We start from the raw sequence: 16450 nt of genomic DNA on the forward strand, positions 1-16450 counted from the left end.
CATCCTCAATGTAGAATGACGTGAGTCTCCTGTTTCCGCCCACTTTTACAGAATGACATGTGACCCTTGGCAGGCAGGACAGCAAAAAGATCCCTGTAATTACAGTTTCTGGTTTCACACTGAAATGGCCCAACTAAAAAGTCCTCAGCAGATGTTGCATAATTTCGAGACATGTATTTAGTAGTAAATATCAGCTTGATTCCCTAGCTGGTTGATGTGGCCTTAAAGTGAATTAAGAAACAGCACAGCTTTCATTCCTGCACTTAACAGAGGGCAGCACATTTCTTTATCTTACGCAGTGCCACATAGCCGTGCCGTTTCAACTGGTTGGGCCAAAGTAAATGGAGAAGCCGGGCACTACTGCTGCTCTATGGTCGGGGCAGTTCACGTCAGCCCGGCCTGGACTGGCCACAGGAGATGGCGGTGCGATTGTCCTCTACTCTCAACGAGGAAAGGGAAACCCAGAGAAGATGCACGACAGCTGGGCTTAGAGCATGGTTCTCATGGTCCTAAATTTAGCCCATCAAGTCATGACATCTCTTCTGCTAGGGGATTATAGTTTTTAAAAAGACTGCTCATGCAGCAAATCATTATGATAAACAATCTAATAATTCAGGAGGAAGGAACTAGAAAACCAGGGCTAGCAACAAGTGTGTGACAGCTTGATTTTTCACCAGCTGTATTCCTTGGTCCCCAGCCAAAATGCCATCTGACCTTTAAGCTGGCCGAGCACGTGGATTGTTTTCTTTTTTTCTTATCAGTCCTCAGAACTAAACAATTGCTGAGATATTTTAGAGATGCAGAATTTCATTAGGGAGAGGAGAGGATGAAGAAAATAAAGATGCCACATGCAGCCATACTACAATCGAGTATTTGTTGGACATTTAATTATGAGCTTGTCCCTGTAGATAGATTCTGTGGAGAAGACAAGGTTATTTTTCTGCCTAGCTGTGGAGCATGTGAATACATAAGACACAGGCCCATGGGTCCAATCCTGTCCGCCACCTGTTCTTGTGTAGTTCATGGGCTAAGGATGGTTTATTTTAAATGGTTAAAAAATCAAAAGAATGACAGCGTTTTGTAACATGTGAGAATTATATGAAATCCAAATTTCAATGTCCTAAATACGGTATTGTTGGAGCACAGTTACGCTCACTGATTCATGCACAGTCTATGGCCATGTTCATGCTACAGTGGGCAGCTGAGCTGAATGGCCTTGACAGAGACCATATGCACCACAGAAACAGAAATATTTACTGTTTGGTCCCTCGTGGAAAAGTTTGAGGACCCCTGAGTTAGATGATACTCTAATGTCACGGTCAGGGGTGATCTAGAACTAGTTGAGAATCAGAGGACTTCCAAGAAGGGAGAATTGAGGTAGAAGAAAGTACATCCAAATGGACCTTGAAAGATAAGACATTGGGCATCATGGTTATTGTGAAAGGCCAGCAGATGTGGCCTGCCAGTGTGACGCCATCACTGAGAGCAGAGTGACCTTGCCAAGTTCTTTAACTTTTCTGTATCTCAGTTTTCTCAACTATTAAATGGATTGATAATACCTGCTTTCCAGGGCTGTTGTAAAGCCACAATAGGGTGTCATATGCAAAGCAGCACATTGCCTGGCCTGGAGCCCGTGTCTCCGAAACATTAGCCGTCAATAAGAGCGATGGCCACTGTTTCTCACACTGGCACATCTATTAATAAAACTAAGTCAACATTTTGTTTAAAAAGGTAAGCCTCTGAGAGGTCATAAGTGAGGAAGCTTTAAAATCTTCTGTGATGAAGTTGAGCAATTGAATTCTATGGAAGTTGTTAAAAATGGTGTCATCGAAGAACCACACAGGAAAACATTCATAGTGTGCTCTGTAAAAATGAAAGAAAAACAAAACCAGGTTATGAAATACTTCACTTAGTATAAGATAGTTGGAGTAAAGGGGAAAGGATGCTCTTAGACATTATTATTTTGCAACATAGTATCTCAGCATGGTAATTTAGTTTCACCAGCCCAGAAATTCTGTTTTGTCATTGCATTTGAAATCATATGAGAAACTGGTGAAAGCTACTGACCCCTCTCCTTGATAAATGCGCACTGCACACATACACACACACACACACACACACACACACCCATTTGCATACAATCTCATGACTTAATGGAGTCCTTGAATCCCAATCTTGGTTTCTAGGTTAAGAACGCCTGTGCTGGTTACTCACTCATAAAACCCATAAGATATCGACACATGAACCAGAATGCCATATTACTAATTTATGAAGAAGAAATAATGTCAAGTGGACTAAAACCCTTCCATTGGCTGACCAGCTCATTATCTTGCTATGCAAAAATGAGACAGATAGCCAAAGTGCGTATACAGTCACAGCACAGGGAATTCGAGAATGGTCTTAATGGCTCTTGTCGCCAAACTGGGATGGTCTGATGTGTCTGTTTCTGCTGGAGAAGTAACCCTGCCAATGACGCTGGGACAGCCAGTACAGGCTTCTCCTGGGGACAATGCCCGACACCTGCATTCTCTGCTTGCAGAAACAGCAAAGGCTGAGCTACAGATGCCACTCTTGCCAAAGAAAGGTGCCGTTCCTGCAGCTAGACCCCTCTTGAGGCATGCTGATTTCCCCACGCTACACCTGGTCTCCTCCATTAGGAAATGTCACTCATGTGTAGACTGCAGTTTAAGGTGGGGTTTTTTGTGCATGTGTGTATATAGGTTGGTTTTATTTCCCTTTCAGAGGGGACCCTCGATCTCAAATTTCAGAGGTACTTTACTGCTGTGATTCAGGTGTGGAATGTCCTCCGATGTCCACGGGTTGAAGACTTGACCCCAGGGTGGTGCTGTCAGGAGGAGGTGGAAGCTTGAAGACATGTGGCCTTGGTGAGGGGGGGGGGGGCTCGTAGGTCATTGGGGGTGTGCCCTCAAAGGGGATTTAAGGGCCCCAGTTTGTTTTCCTTTGTTCTTCCTAGAAGTTGAAGTGAACAGTTTTGCAGCACATCACAGTCCCTCTGCACCGCCTTGCCACAGGCCCAGAGCTAGAGCTACGAGGCCAAACAGGCGAGGAATGGAAGCTCCCAAACGGTCAGCCCCAACCAACCATTCCTCCTTATAGGGCAATGACCTCAGGCATCTTGTTATAGTGATGGAAAGCCGAGCAACACACTTACTGCCTCCCCCTCTTCCTACCTCCGGCCATCCCTCCCCCTCCCCTCCCGCCCTTCTCCCTCCCTTCCTGGGTAACTCCCTCCCTTCTTCTTTCTTTCACATGCCTTTTATTTTGAAATAGTTTAAGAAAGGAAGTTTTAAAAATAGTAATAGGATTTGCATATGCACTTTTCTCAGCTACCCCAGTGACAATACCTCCTGTGACTCTAGGGTGGCCCAAACCAGGAAACCGCCCAGGTCCCAGGTCTGTAACATTGACAACACAGTATAGACCTTATTCAGATTTCACTAGTTTTCACACGCTCTTTTCATGTGGGGTGTGTGTGTGTGTGACTCTTTGAGATTTTAGCACACATGTAGGTTGGGAAACCAATTCCACAATCAGAAAGCCGTGAAGAGAGACCCTGTGTACTACTTGATAGTGATTTCCTTTATTACTGAGTTCTCAATGTCAGAAATCTTAGTTTAGCTATTTAGTTTGCTATTTCAGGCACCTGAAACTCTTATGCAAATGACTTTAGGGACCACAATCTTGTGACTTCATCTACTTCCCTCCCGGGGGTGAACATGGTTAGTGTCACCAAGGCTTTGATGACAATTTTCAGACTTCGTCTTAGACTTCATTTCTGAACCTCTCTCTCTCTTTTGTCATTTGACAATTTTTTGAAAGTGTATATTCTTGCCATTGTGCAGAAACAACCTAGAAAGATTTTGAAACAGAATTTCTGACCGTAGTTTCTTTACGTATAGTTGCACAATAGGAAGGAGTCCTATGAAGGCAATCTGGGAGCCTGGCTGGGGGGGCTGTGCGGGCGCACAGTGTCACACGTCCCTAGACTTGCCTTCCTCTCCCTGTGCTTATCTCTCTGGGTGCTGAGGCCTCCTACGCCCTCGGTCCTTCAGACTGCCTTTCACCCTAGCGACCTTCACGAGGACGCACTTCGGGCCCATGTACCCTTATGGAAAATACGGCCCCAGGTTTCGCTCTTCTGAAGTCTACTTTGGGGGGCTTGGTTTCCTGTGTGTCTTCTGAGCTACAGGCGCTGCTTCTTCAGAGCTTGCCTCGGCACCTTTACATGACCATCCCCTGGGAGAGCCGAAAACTAAACGATTACTGGAACCAGCCCACGAGCAAAGTGTTTCAAATAAATAAATAATGACATGTGTGCACTGAGTGTGACCATCATAAATGACTAGGGAAGGTTACCATAGAGAAGAGAGCAGAGTTCAACCCGGGAGAACATGGCTGGGACAGTCTCAAGGACCTAATTAATTCTTCAAGGAAAAACAACCCTGAAAGTTGATTTAAAAAGTAGAGAATTCTTTTTCTTCACCTGGTGAGGAGCAAGTAATCCATAGATGGATTATACAAAATGACAAAGGCACTTTGGAAAACAGTTTATAGTTAAAAATAAATCAGACTTCCTGGCAATTCTGCTTCTAGGTATCTACCTAAGAGAAATGGATACACATGATCCCATAAAGACTTGCATGAGAATCTTCTTAGCAGTATTTTTCATAATCACCCCAAACTGGAGACAACCTAAATGCCCAGCAACTGGTACATGGTTACATAAAGAAGGGGACAGTATAGCGGTGGAGACCAGGACAGGAGCCAGCAAGAAGGGATATGGTGATCATGCCCACCCAGGGTCCAAAACAGGACAGCAGGACTGGGAACCTAGGTAGCGTGAGTCTGTAGTGTGAATTCACATCTATCCCGTGTTGGCTCCAGGTTTTTGAGCAAACGCTTCTCTGCGCCAGTCATCTGTTGCTGAGGATGCCACTGTGCAGGTGTCTATGGCCGTAATGACATCACACCCCAACAGTGGTGTCCCACAGCCATAGTTCCAGGCTGAGTGCACTTGTACTGCTGTTGCTGAGGGTCACTGCTTCAGCCGCAGGGTTACTGGGGTCCTGCTCAGCTGGGGTGCAAGCCTGCTGGGCCTCTCTCAGCACCGGGTTCTTTATGTTCATCTCTTTATTTTATTAGTCTGGGCTTCCCAATGGCCCTGGGAAGTCCTTTTCTAGGGTGCTTTATGACAGGTTTCGAGCTCTGCGTAAGTGGCCCTCAAAGGGCCTGTTCTGCCCCGTGCTTTCCCAGTGAGCTGGATATTTTACCAAGCTGCAGTGTGCAAGGCTCGTCTGGCCTCCACAGAAGTCACGCTTCCCTGATCCCCTCGGAAGTGGGAGTCCGTATGGGCCGGAGCAACGTGAATACCCTGGGGGACCTGCAGCATAACCGTCTGCCACACTTTTGAAGCCTCAGTTTCTTCATCTGTAGAACAAGGGTGACGCTGGTAGTTTATCAGATTTCCTCTGAGAATAAATGTGACATATGGAAAGCACCTGTCACGACGTCTGGCAATTAGTCATCAGGGTCGACCCACCCCTGCCCTAACACTGGTGTTCTTATAACTGTAGTACTTCCCCCTCAGCATTTATCGGAGGAAGATGTGAGTGAAGAACCAAAGAGTCTGAGCTAATTGAACAGGTTGGGAAAATGGTGGGTAGATAAATTAAAAGTTTGGTAGGCTAAAGGGGTCGTAGAGAAGTGCATTCTGGGTGAGGGAAGAGTGTGGGCAAGGGCCCTGAGGCTGGGGAGTAGCAGGCAGCTGCTTCAGTCATGAACTCAGATAGTTATAAATGGTCAGCATGGCAACCCTAGAGATACTCCCAGGGTGGTATGAGCAGGCCAACGTTTCACATTTGCAGGACCCAGGGCAAAGTACAAAGGAGGCATGTAGACCATATATCTGAGTGTTTAAGAATTATAAATCAAGCTTACCAACCATAAACGAATGTGTGCAATTCTCCTACCTTATCAGACAGACCCCTGCCTCTCCCGCTCGGGCTCCATAACTCTGAACCCACCCTGTACTTCGAGGCCCAGGGCAGGCGTGGGCTGTGAAGACTGCGGCCTGTTTCTCCCCAGCAGTAACGGTCAGTGCCGGGCCACACCTTGGTGCTCTAGGGTTGTGTTCACAGCCATGGAGTCCCTTTCAGGGTGGACCTAGAGAAGAGGACACTTGGGGGTCTTGGGTGCCCAGAGCATGGTCCAGTGGGAGTGAACGGGCTCTGGGTGGGCACATGTCCCTTTGGCCCCTTGCTGTCTGCCCTGGAAGGAGGACTGGTCAAAAGCAGGGTCAGGGGGGAGCTCCTAAAAACACAGGGCTCAAAAAAAAAAAAAAAAAAAACTAAAAAAAAAATAAAAATAAAAACACAGGGCCCCAGCCAGTGTCCTTTGCACCCAGTACTGGTTATGGGAACCCCGAGAAAACAAGGCCAGGACTGGGTGGTCAGGGAAGGCTTCCTGGATGGAGGAGGACTGCCCGAGCCCAGCGAACCCCTCAGGGGCAGCTTCCCCTGCAGGCTGAAGCACACAGCATGATAAATCTAACGTTCTCTGAAACAAAACATGAAGTGTAACAACGGGGTGACAGGTGCTGGGATAAGAGGACATTTCCCTTTTAATGCCTTTATTTGGCAAGATCCTGATGCTTCGCTAGGCTGCATTCTCCCCAGGAAGTCCCACTGGGTCCACGCAGCGTTCAGTGGACAGCAGTTGAAAGTCAGCGGTGCCGGTGAGAAAGGCTCCAACTCGAGGACCTCGCTGCAGAGACTCCTCATCAGCACACGCAGGTGCACGCAGCTGGACTGAAGTGCATTCCTTGTGTGGCATGTTTGTCTGCTAAGGGTGGGGCAGGGGACAGCAGGTGGACAGAGCGCAGATTGGAATGCAGCAACGTGAGCTCCCACCATCCTTCCCTCCTAAGAGATGCTGATCACGGACAGCAGACAGCCAGGCAGCCACTTGCCAGTCCCCCAGCCCCCAAGGTCGAGACCCTCGTCCTTCATGTTTAAGGACTAGAAAACCTGACACATGGAAGTATTTAAACTATGGAAATGACATTTGTCCTGTGTTTCTGGAAGCCCGAGGGTGGGGGGGAAGTATAAGCTGTTGTGGGAAGATTAAATAAGTGCACGAGAGCCGCCAAGAAACCCTGTATGTTTAAATATATCCCCCTCTGTCATTTGGCCCCGGAGGAAAGAGCAATGTCAGGAATGAACTACTAATTACCAGCCACATCCTGGAAGAGAGACTGGGCGCGTCCACATTGGAAGGGACAGTGGAAGAGACGAGGGGACTTAGAGTTCTCAGCAGCTAAGTCTAAGAACCCTGGCAGGAGGAGGCAGCCCCAGGGAATTCCCTCTGAATTCTTCTTGCCCCATCCAAATCCCCCAAGAAAAGGACAGCATGAGAGACAGATGAAGCCAAGTATCCGGAGTGGAGGGGAAGGACAGTGGACAACAGAGGTGGCCAATGGGGCTGGGGAGTGGGGGAGGGGTAGGTAAACCCTACGTAGATATGCCCTTTAAGAAGCTGTGCCGTCAGTCTACGGAGTGCTCCCTACATGTCCAGCATGCTAAAACCCACAAGCCTGGCTCTAGGAGAACACACGGCCCTCTGAGGGAAGTGCTGCTATTATTTCACCTTATAGATGAAAACCAGGAGGCTGACTGGGGAAGACGATGGGTTTATTTCTGGACATAGAGAATTAATTGCAGGTGACATAAATTCTAAAAGGGGATTCCCAAGACAGTCGAAACCCATGGAAACTGCTGGGTGCGCAGTGTATACCTGTAATCCCAGCATCTTGGTAGGTAAAGAGGGGGGGATCACTTGGGCCAAGGAGTTCAAGGTCAGCCTGGACAACACAGTGAGACCCTATCTCAAGAATAAATAAAACACTGAACCTGGAGAATGGTAGGGAAGAGGGTACCGCTGGGGAAGAAGGATGCAGGGCATATAGATTTCCATACAGAGCCTCACGCATCTTTTGAGTTTTGATCATATTGAGGTAGGTAGAAGGATTAAGAACAGGCAGAAAGGAGAGAAACAGGGAAAGAGAGGGACTGTAACTTTAAAACTCCATGAACACCTTCTCCTTTAATCTCCAGGAAATCCTCTTTTCCTCCAGGTCTGAATTCTTCAAAGGTCCAGTAAACCTTAGAGTACTGTCAGTCCAATTAATTGGTGCCCATATACCTTGTTAGCTTACAGGATGTATTTTAGAATAATTAAAAGAAGCCCAGAGAGAGATTGCTAGAGACCTCTGATACGGTCCAGTCCAAGCGCTGTTAACTAGATAACGTCAACATGAAGACTCTGAGAAGAACCAGACCACCTAGACCAGCTCTGGGATCCACCTTCAAAAGAACTGAGCTCATTAGGCGGATGCCACCCAGGTAGGTCTCCAGCCCACTGTTTACAAAGTCCGCTTTAGAAGAGAGCCTGAGACCCCTGCGTGTGTCTCGCTCTTGAGCGCCCACACCCCTCTCCCTCGAGAGCAGGTCCTGCGCTGTGGCTTGTTCTCCTAAAGAAATCCCTTGCTTTCCTGAATAATCCTTTGCTTGTGCCTCATTTGACGTGTCGTCCTGAAATTCCTTTGTGCAGCTTAAGTCAAGAACTTGCCAGGGCTGAGTTGAGGTCCCCCTTTCCCTTCTGGGGACCTCCTTGGACCCCAACTGGTGAGAACAAGTGTATTACCTTTCAAGAAGTAAAAGTTGTTTTTTTTTTTTTAACATCAGTAATTGAAGTGAGGACAGGTCAGGACTGAACATGTAAGTTTTGGGAGTCAGGTGGGATTGAGGACGAGGGAGAAGACGTGAGTGGGAGACTTGTAAGGGGTGCGGGAGTAATCCCAGCAACCGCGATAGGAGAGATCTTTGTTTTTTAACCAGTCGGGAGCAAGCTTGATACTTTCTGGGGCCACAGGTTAGGATCTTAACAGACAATATGCCTGTGATCCCAGCAACTCAGGAGGCTGAAACAGGAAGAACGAAAGTTCAAGGCCAGCCTGGGCAATTTAACAAGACCCTGCCTCGAAGAAAAAAAAAGATCCTAACAAATGAGAATTAACTCTGGGCTTATAAAATTATTTAGCAGACACTAGGAGAGATTCTCCCTAGCTATCTAGGAAACAGCCTGTGGAGAGGATGGGGTCTCTGGCAAGTGATAGAAACACGCAGGAATGGTCCATGGCCCCATCCCTCCTGCAAGCCACTGGCTCAGCATTGTAGTATGAGACCAGGCAGATCAACCACGGCTTGGAACTTAATTATGCATCAGCTGGTTTCTTTAATGTTTTCCTGGAACCAGTGGGTTATTAAATGTTTTACATTTAATCTGTACCTATTGCAAGCAGACATCCAGTCTGACTGCCCAGGAGGAGAACCATTCCTCCAGAGTTCCAGCACTCCCTGTTCCCTGGCTGGCCCTTTGTTGGCACCAAATAAATAATGAATGGATTGGGGGAGGGTGTCCTTTGACACAGAGCTGGTAGGAGAAACAAATGAGAACCACAGAACTTTAGAGATCAACTAGGGCAGTGGTTCTCAAACCTGAGCGTGCCTCCGAGGCTTCCAGAGCACAGAGGTGGGACTAGAATCTCACCTCTTTCCCTCACGTCTCCATACTTCAGCAGGTGTTTCCTGAGGTGAGAATACGCTCCCCTTCTCCCTCATCCATTCATTCATTCACATCAGCACGGACTCAGGGATTCTTTAATGCTAGCATCTCTCTTACTACCTGAATCAGATTTCTTTCTTCCATGTGGCCCTGTCACTTACAATACTATTAATTCAGAATGACTTATTAGTTTATCTCTTTAATTCAAAAACAAAATGGACATCCAGCCATGTGTGGTTTCACAGTGAGGGCACATCCTGAGACATGCATCGTTAATCAGTTTCATCATGGCTGACTACCGCATACTGCCACCAGCCCACAGGGGATGGATAGTCCCTGGAAGTCACCTCTGGACTGCAGGAAAAGACATGATAAACACGAGACGCAGGAAACTGCTGTCAACAGAATATGGCCGACTGCTTGACGGTAATTTTTTTTTTTTATAATGCAAAGAGCACACTCTAAAATAATGATAAAAGCATAGTATAGGAACTATGTAAACTAGTCACGGAATTGTTTATTAGTGAGTAAGACGTACTGAACGTAATTGTACGTGCTATGCTTTTATATGGCTGGCAGCACAGTAGGTCTGTTTACGCCAGCATCACCACAAAACCCAAGTAATGCCTCATGCTGTGCCAGAGCCATGGCTATGATGTCACTAGGTAATAGGAACTTTCTATTCCATTGTATCTTATAGGGCCACCATCCTATTTGTGGTTCATCACTGACTGAAATAGTGTCGTGCAGCCCGTGGTTATATCTCTAAACATCATGTGATTTTTTTGAAAAATATAACAGTTTTTAATTTTCCACTTAAAATTTAATTTTTAAAGGATTAAAATACTACAGCAGAACTAGATCACAGAAATATCATGTAAGTTGCAAATGACAGCCATAAGTGTAATTTTAAAGTTTTTGATAACCATATTTTAAAAAAGGAAAAGGAACTATCCCCCATAGAACCAAATTACAACTTTTTAATTAATTTTTAATTACAACTTTTTAATTTTTTTAGATTAGAAAATTCATGGTGATTTTCCTCTTTTTCACCAGTACAGGCTCCAAACTAGGGCCAAGGAATAGCAGTGCTAGGGATATGGCTCTGATCATATTTTCAGGGTCATAATGAGAATTTTTAAAAATCTATCTTAGGGTTGGTGATGCAGCTCAGTGGGAGAGCACTTGCCCGGCATGCACGAGGCCCTGGGTTAGAGTCCCAGCACCTCAGGAAAAAAGAGAGAGGAGGAAGAAGAAACGTTGCTCATCCCTCCTACCACCCTAATTGCTCTTAGGCCTGTGTGTTCAGGGTCTGACCTCCACAGCCCAGAGCTGAGGGAAGACCCTTGTCAGGCTCACAGTGGGAGAAGGCCCAGGCAGACTTCCATGAAAGACAACGGCTGCCCTAGGTGGTGCGCTCCCTGCTATCCTCCCTGGCCACTGTCCCTGGGCCACCTGAAGATGCCTGGTTTACATTGGTGTTCACTGGCTGAGTCCAAAGGAGAATGCCAGCTCACAAGTAAATATTTGCCATTCTGAGGACTACCTATGTCTGGGCAGAGAGAAACAAACATTTACCACCGGCTTGATTTCATCACTAGGCCACTGAGCAAGAAAAATAATCCCTTGTTACTGAAAGCAAGATGTGACTTTAAAAACATCCAAACACATTTTGCTTTTAGACACAAACACAGGTAACTCCAAATCACCAAGGAAGGAAAATATCAGTTTGGGTTCCACACTCCTCTACCCTTCAAAATGCATTCTGAGGGAAATCCCTCCCTGGATTTGGCGATTTATGACCGTCTTCAAGTTGTCTGGAGTCAGACATCAAACTGAATGAGCGGAGTTGGAACATCTAATGCAGTGGTACTCAGACTATGCTAACACTGTCCCCAGTGTCCCCAGCGGGCCATTTGGTGGAGGGTGAGGGTGTTTCCACAGCCGTCACCATCAGTAGTATAGAGGGCTACTGCAGTTAAGGGACAGGGGCCAACGTGTTCCAAGTCCTGCCATGCATGGGACAGTCCATGCAGCATGACTTGCTCCACTCAGAATTCCCACAGAGAACCAATCAAAGAGTTTCCTCAGGAATTTAGAATTAGACTAAGATTCCAACTCAGTATAATTGTTCTCTCAAACCAAAAAGCTGGGACTTAGGAGCTGGGCGCTAGGACCATTATTTAGTTTGGGGACTGGGGAACAGAGGGAGCTGGTCTGCAGTGAGAGTGGACAGCTAAGGAACAGGACAAAGTGACAGGAGACTCTTGCTCAAATCCTCATGTAAGCCTGGGGTCCTTACTGCACCCGAGGCTAATCGACAACCCTGCTGCCTGTCTCTGTGATGCCCTGTTACTTGCAAACAAAAATTCTCACCTGGGAGAAACTAACTTCTGCACTACTTCCTTCTGCCACATGAATGGAGGGACAGAGAGCTGGACAGAAGGGCAGAGAGGAGCACAGGAAGCGCTGGGCAGCAAACTGCAATGACTCCACAGCACCTGGGTTAGGAGGTCAGCCCAGATGAGAAGGGACTCTAAAATCCCTTAGGGAAAGGAACTGCGTGAGTTTGAAGTTGTCCAACCTGGATCCCTCATCATGGTCGAGGGATGAAGTTGTTTTAGCGTAGGTGTCACTGCCAGGGGTGTGTCTGTGGATTAAAGGTCAGAGAAGGAAACATCTGCAAGTCGACAGTAAAATCCCCCTTCCTTTTTTTTTTTTAATTTTTTATTGTTGGTTGTTCAAAACATTACATAGTTCTTGATATATCATATTTCACACTTTGATTCAAGCGGGTTATGAACTCCCATTTTTACCCCATATACAGATTGCAGAATCACATCAGTTACACATCCATTGATTTACATATTGCCATACTAGTGTCTGTTGTATTCTGCTGCCTTTCCTATCCTCTACTATCCCCCCTCCCCTCCCCTCCCCTCCCCTCTTCTCTCTCTGCCCCCTCTACTGTCATTCATTTGTCCCCCTTGTATTATTTTCCCCTTTCCCCTCACTTCCTCTTGTATGTACTTTTGTATAACCCTGAGGGTCTCCTTCCATTTCCATGCAATTTCCCTTCTCTCTCCCTTTCACTCCCACCTCTCATCCCTGTTTAATGTTAATCTTCTTCTCATGTTCTTCGACCCTACTCTGTTCTTAGTTACTCTCCTTATATCAAAGAAGACATTTGGCATTTGTTTTTTAGGGATTGGCTAGCTTCACTTAGCATAATTTGCTCTAATGCCATCCATTTCCCTGCAAATTCTATGATTTTTGTCATTTTTTAATGCAGAGTAATAATCCATTGTGTATAAATGCCACATTTTTTTATCCATTCGTCTATTGAAGGGCATCTAGGTTGGTTCCACAGTCTTGCTATTGTGAATTGTGCTGCTATGAACATCGATGTAGCAGTGTCCCTGTAGCATGCTCTTTTTAGATCTTTAAGAGAGGTAAATAGGGAGCCAACATCCTGGGAACAAATCTTTACTCCTCACACTTCAGATAGAGCCCTAATATCCAGAGTATACAAAGAACTCAAAAAATTAGACAATAAAATAACAAACAACCCAATCAACAAATGGGCCAAGGACCTGAACAGACACTTCTCAGAGGAGGACATACAATCAATCAACAAGTACATGAAAAAATGCTCACCATCTCTAGCAGTCAGAGAAATGCAAATCAAAACCACCCTAAGATACCATCTCACTCCAGTAAGATTGGCAGCCATTATGAAGTCAAACAACAACAAGTGCTGGCGAGGATGTGGGGAAAAGGGTACACTTGTACATTGCTGGTGGGACTGCAAATTGGTGCAGCCAATTTGGAAAGCAGTATGGAGATTTCTTGGAAAGCTGGGAATGGAGCCACCATTTGACCCAGCTATTCCCCCCACCTTTTTTTTTTTAACTCATGGGAACTTAACCAATGAGCCTCATCCCAAGTCCTGTTTATTTGTTTATTTATTTATTTTGAGACAGGCAGAGTCTTATAAGTTGCTTAGGGCCCACATTGCTGAGACTGGCTTTGAACTTGAGATCCTCCTGCTTCAGCCTCCTGAGGTGCTGGGATTACAAGTGTGCTCTATCATGCCTGACCCCAAAATACTTTCTTTAAAAGGAAAATGAAAAATAAAAGACAAAAGCCCTCATGCCCAAGGGAAAACATCTCTTAAAACATTAGTGCCTGCTTTTATAACTAGTCTTCTTTTTTTTCTTTTTCCTTTCAGTGCTAGGGATCAATCCATGGCCTCGTGCCTGCCAGACACTCTACCACTCTACTACACATCCAGCCCTTGTAATTGGCTTTCTACCTGCTTGAGTAGAATACTCAAGTCTGGTTGAAGTGGTGGGTTTCATTTCTGCTACACTGGAACTTGATGGGGTGGAGCAGGAAGTTTAGGGGAAATGGTTTAGGGGATGTTTCTGTGGGTGGTGCCTAACTATAGGGCTTTAGTCTTGTTTGAGAAGGGAGATTAAGAACTTTTGGTTTTGTGAGCCAGAAAATCATATACCAATGACAGAGCAATGGCTCAGGTAGTTTCCATCATCACCTGCCATGACAGACGGTGAGCATGGGCCAGTGAAGGAGGCATGGTGGACGACAGTGTTCCCGTCAGGTGGCTGGCCTGGAGAGGGTGTGTGGCTGAGACTCCATGCACAGCCTCCATCCCAATTTGCTTCTTGGATTTGCAAGAGGATGCCAGGTCCTGAGACTGATGACCAGCACCTTCCCCACGGATCCTGCTCTTGGCGCTATCCACCCCTTACTCCCTCAAGAGTCTTCTCATCTCTCAACACCTCTGAACATAGGATTGGCTTCAGAATGGAGTGACTTAAAACTCGAATTATAGCTGAGTATGGTGGTACCTGTCATCCAGCAACTGGGGAGGCTGAGGCCAGCCTGGACAGCTTATCGAGCCTCTGTCACAAAGCAAAACACTTGAATTACTGAAACACGATATCTTGATTTCAAGAATGGAAAAAAAAATTAAATATGGCAAAAATCAAGTCTTGTGAAATATTCCTCTGGTCTCCACCTACAGTGACCTTTTTTCTTTTGTGGTACTAGGGATTGAACTGAGGATCTGACTCACGCTAGGCAAGCTGTACCATGATCTACAACCCCAGGCCCCAAGTTGTCCTTTCTTTTCTTCTAATTTTCTTTTTGTCCCCCCAGTGCTAAGGATGGAGTCCAGAGCCTCATGCCTGCTGGGCAAGTGCCCCACCACGAGCCGGCTCCAGCCCCCTCCAGGCATCTGAGACGTCTGAAGGCAGCCTTTGCTCAGCCACAGAATCTCATCAATGTAGTCGTTCTGGTTTTGGACCCTCCAGTACCTACACAGCTCTGGACTGGGAGGAAACAGTGCCGACACTCAGAGCAAATGTAAATATTAGTTCCACTGAATCAAGAACCTGGGTGCTAAGCCTGTCTGTGCCCTGGGCTCCCAGGGGAAGTTGGGCTTTATTTCTAGCTTATCTCCTAGGTCTCCTGCAACCCTAAAATCTATGAGAAGTAAAATGTTTTGCAGTGCTGTTGGTACTCTGAGCTGCTTCTCAAGGTGCAGGTCTGATTTGCTAGGAACTGGCTGCACTCTAAACCCCTGGGCCAGCCCCTGGTTGCTTCCTACATGCCCCACTGCCTTTGATCCTCGGATAGACCAGCTCTCCTGCCTCTGAGCAGCTCTGTTGGACACTTTTTCCCCACATTTGCAAATGCAGTTATTTCTCATCACTGGGGCCTCACTGAAATGCGGTCTCTCAGAAGTCTTCCTTGACTTTGTATCTAGAGGGAGCATCTCCCCGAGGCCAATGCTTTCCATGACATCATCCCACTTGTGTCCCTACAGTGCTTATTACAACACACAAGCATCTCCCAGGTCACTGGCTCCTTATCACGCTCCCCCCACGACAACACACTGCAAGGACAGGAAACTGTTTTTATTCTTTTTCTCTATATCTGCAGAATCAGGCTTCCAGGAACCTATTTAATGCCTTTTCTGAAACAGAAAAGTCTGCTCCTTCCTCTGAGAACACCTATGCCTGGCTGGGCACTGGCCTGCTGGGCTACCCATGGCCTGGATTTCAGCCCCTCCTTGCTCCTTGACCAGTTGTTCTTGGTCAGTGAACAACCCACACAACTATGTACACTCTCCGATGACCAGTACCTTGCAAGGAACCTGGCAGATTATAGAAACTTCATTTAATTGGATGAGTACATCAAATTTATTGAGGTATACAATTTCTCTATAATAAAATTCACTATTTTAACTGTTTAGTGCAGTGAATTTTTGACAGATGTTGTACCCAGGTAACCATCACTGCAATCAAGATATAGAAATTCCAGCTGGGTGTGGAGGCTGAGGCAGGAGGATCTCAAATTTGAGGCTAGCTTGGGCAACTGGGTGAAACCTTGTATCAAAATAAGACTTAAAAAAGGGGCTGGGGATGTAGCTCAGTGGTAGAATGCTTGCTCAGCCTATGTGAGGCTCTGAGTTTAATTTCCAGCACCCCCAAAAAATGATATAGAAATCCCATTTCCCCCAAACCTTCCTTCTTTCTGCCTGTGTTCTCACTTCCTGGCCTCAAGCAATCATAGAATGTGCAATTTTAGTTATTTTATCTGTTTCCAAAAACATTTTTAAATGTCCTACAAGGGAATAAATGTATCACAATCAATAAAAAAGGGAGAATAAGAAGAAAAAGTGAGAAGGGGAGGAGAAACACAGGGTGGATGAGCATTTGCAATGGAGCGTGAAGGCAGAGGTGTGGCTGCAGCCTCCTGAGAGCCAAGGTCAAGGAGGAAA

General features: G+C 46.2%; 2 long non-coding RNA genes across 3 annotated transcripts; both read left to right on the plus strand.

Annotated features, from left to right (window-relative positions):
* Positions 1–5609: 5609 nt before the first annotated feature.
* LOC114092294 (uncharacterized) lies at positions 5610–7009 on the plus strand. Its single transcript, XR_003582675.3, has 3 exons — positions 5610–5676; positions 5999–6113; positions 6696–7009. It is a non-coding gene; the product is annotated as an uncharacterized lncRNA (long non-coding RNA).
* A 599-nt stretch (positions 7010–7608) lies between these two features.
* LOC114092293 (uncharacterized) lies at positions 7609–15954 on the plus strand. Of its 2 annotated transcripts, none has more exons than XR_011704004.1 (3): positions 7609–8420; positions 9870–10068; positions 13874–15954. It is a non-coding gene; the product is annotated as an uncharacterized lncRNA (long non-coding RNA). The 2 variants fall into 2 exon arrangements; XR_003582674.3 differs by having other exon boundaries at positions 9888–10068.
* The last annotated feature ends 496 nt before the right edge of the window (positions 15955–16450 follow it).

This window comes from Marmota flaviventris, chromosome 12 (genome assembly GCF_047511675.1).
Source record: "Marmota flaviventris isolate mMarFla1 chromosome 12, mMarFla1.hap1, whole genome shotgun sequence".
Classification (NCBI taxonomy): domain Eukaryota; kingdom Metazoa; phylum Chordata; class Mammalia; order Rodentia; family Sciuridae; genus Marmota; species Marmota flaviventris.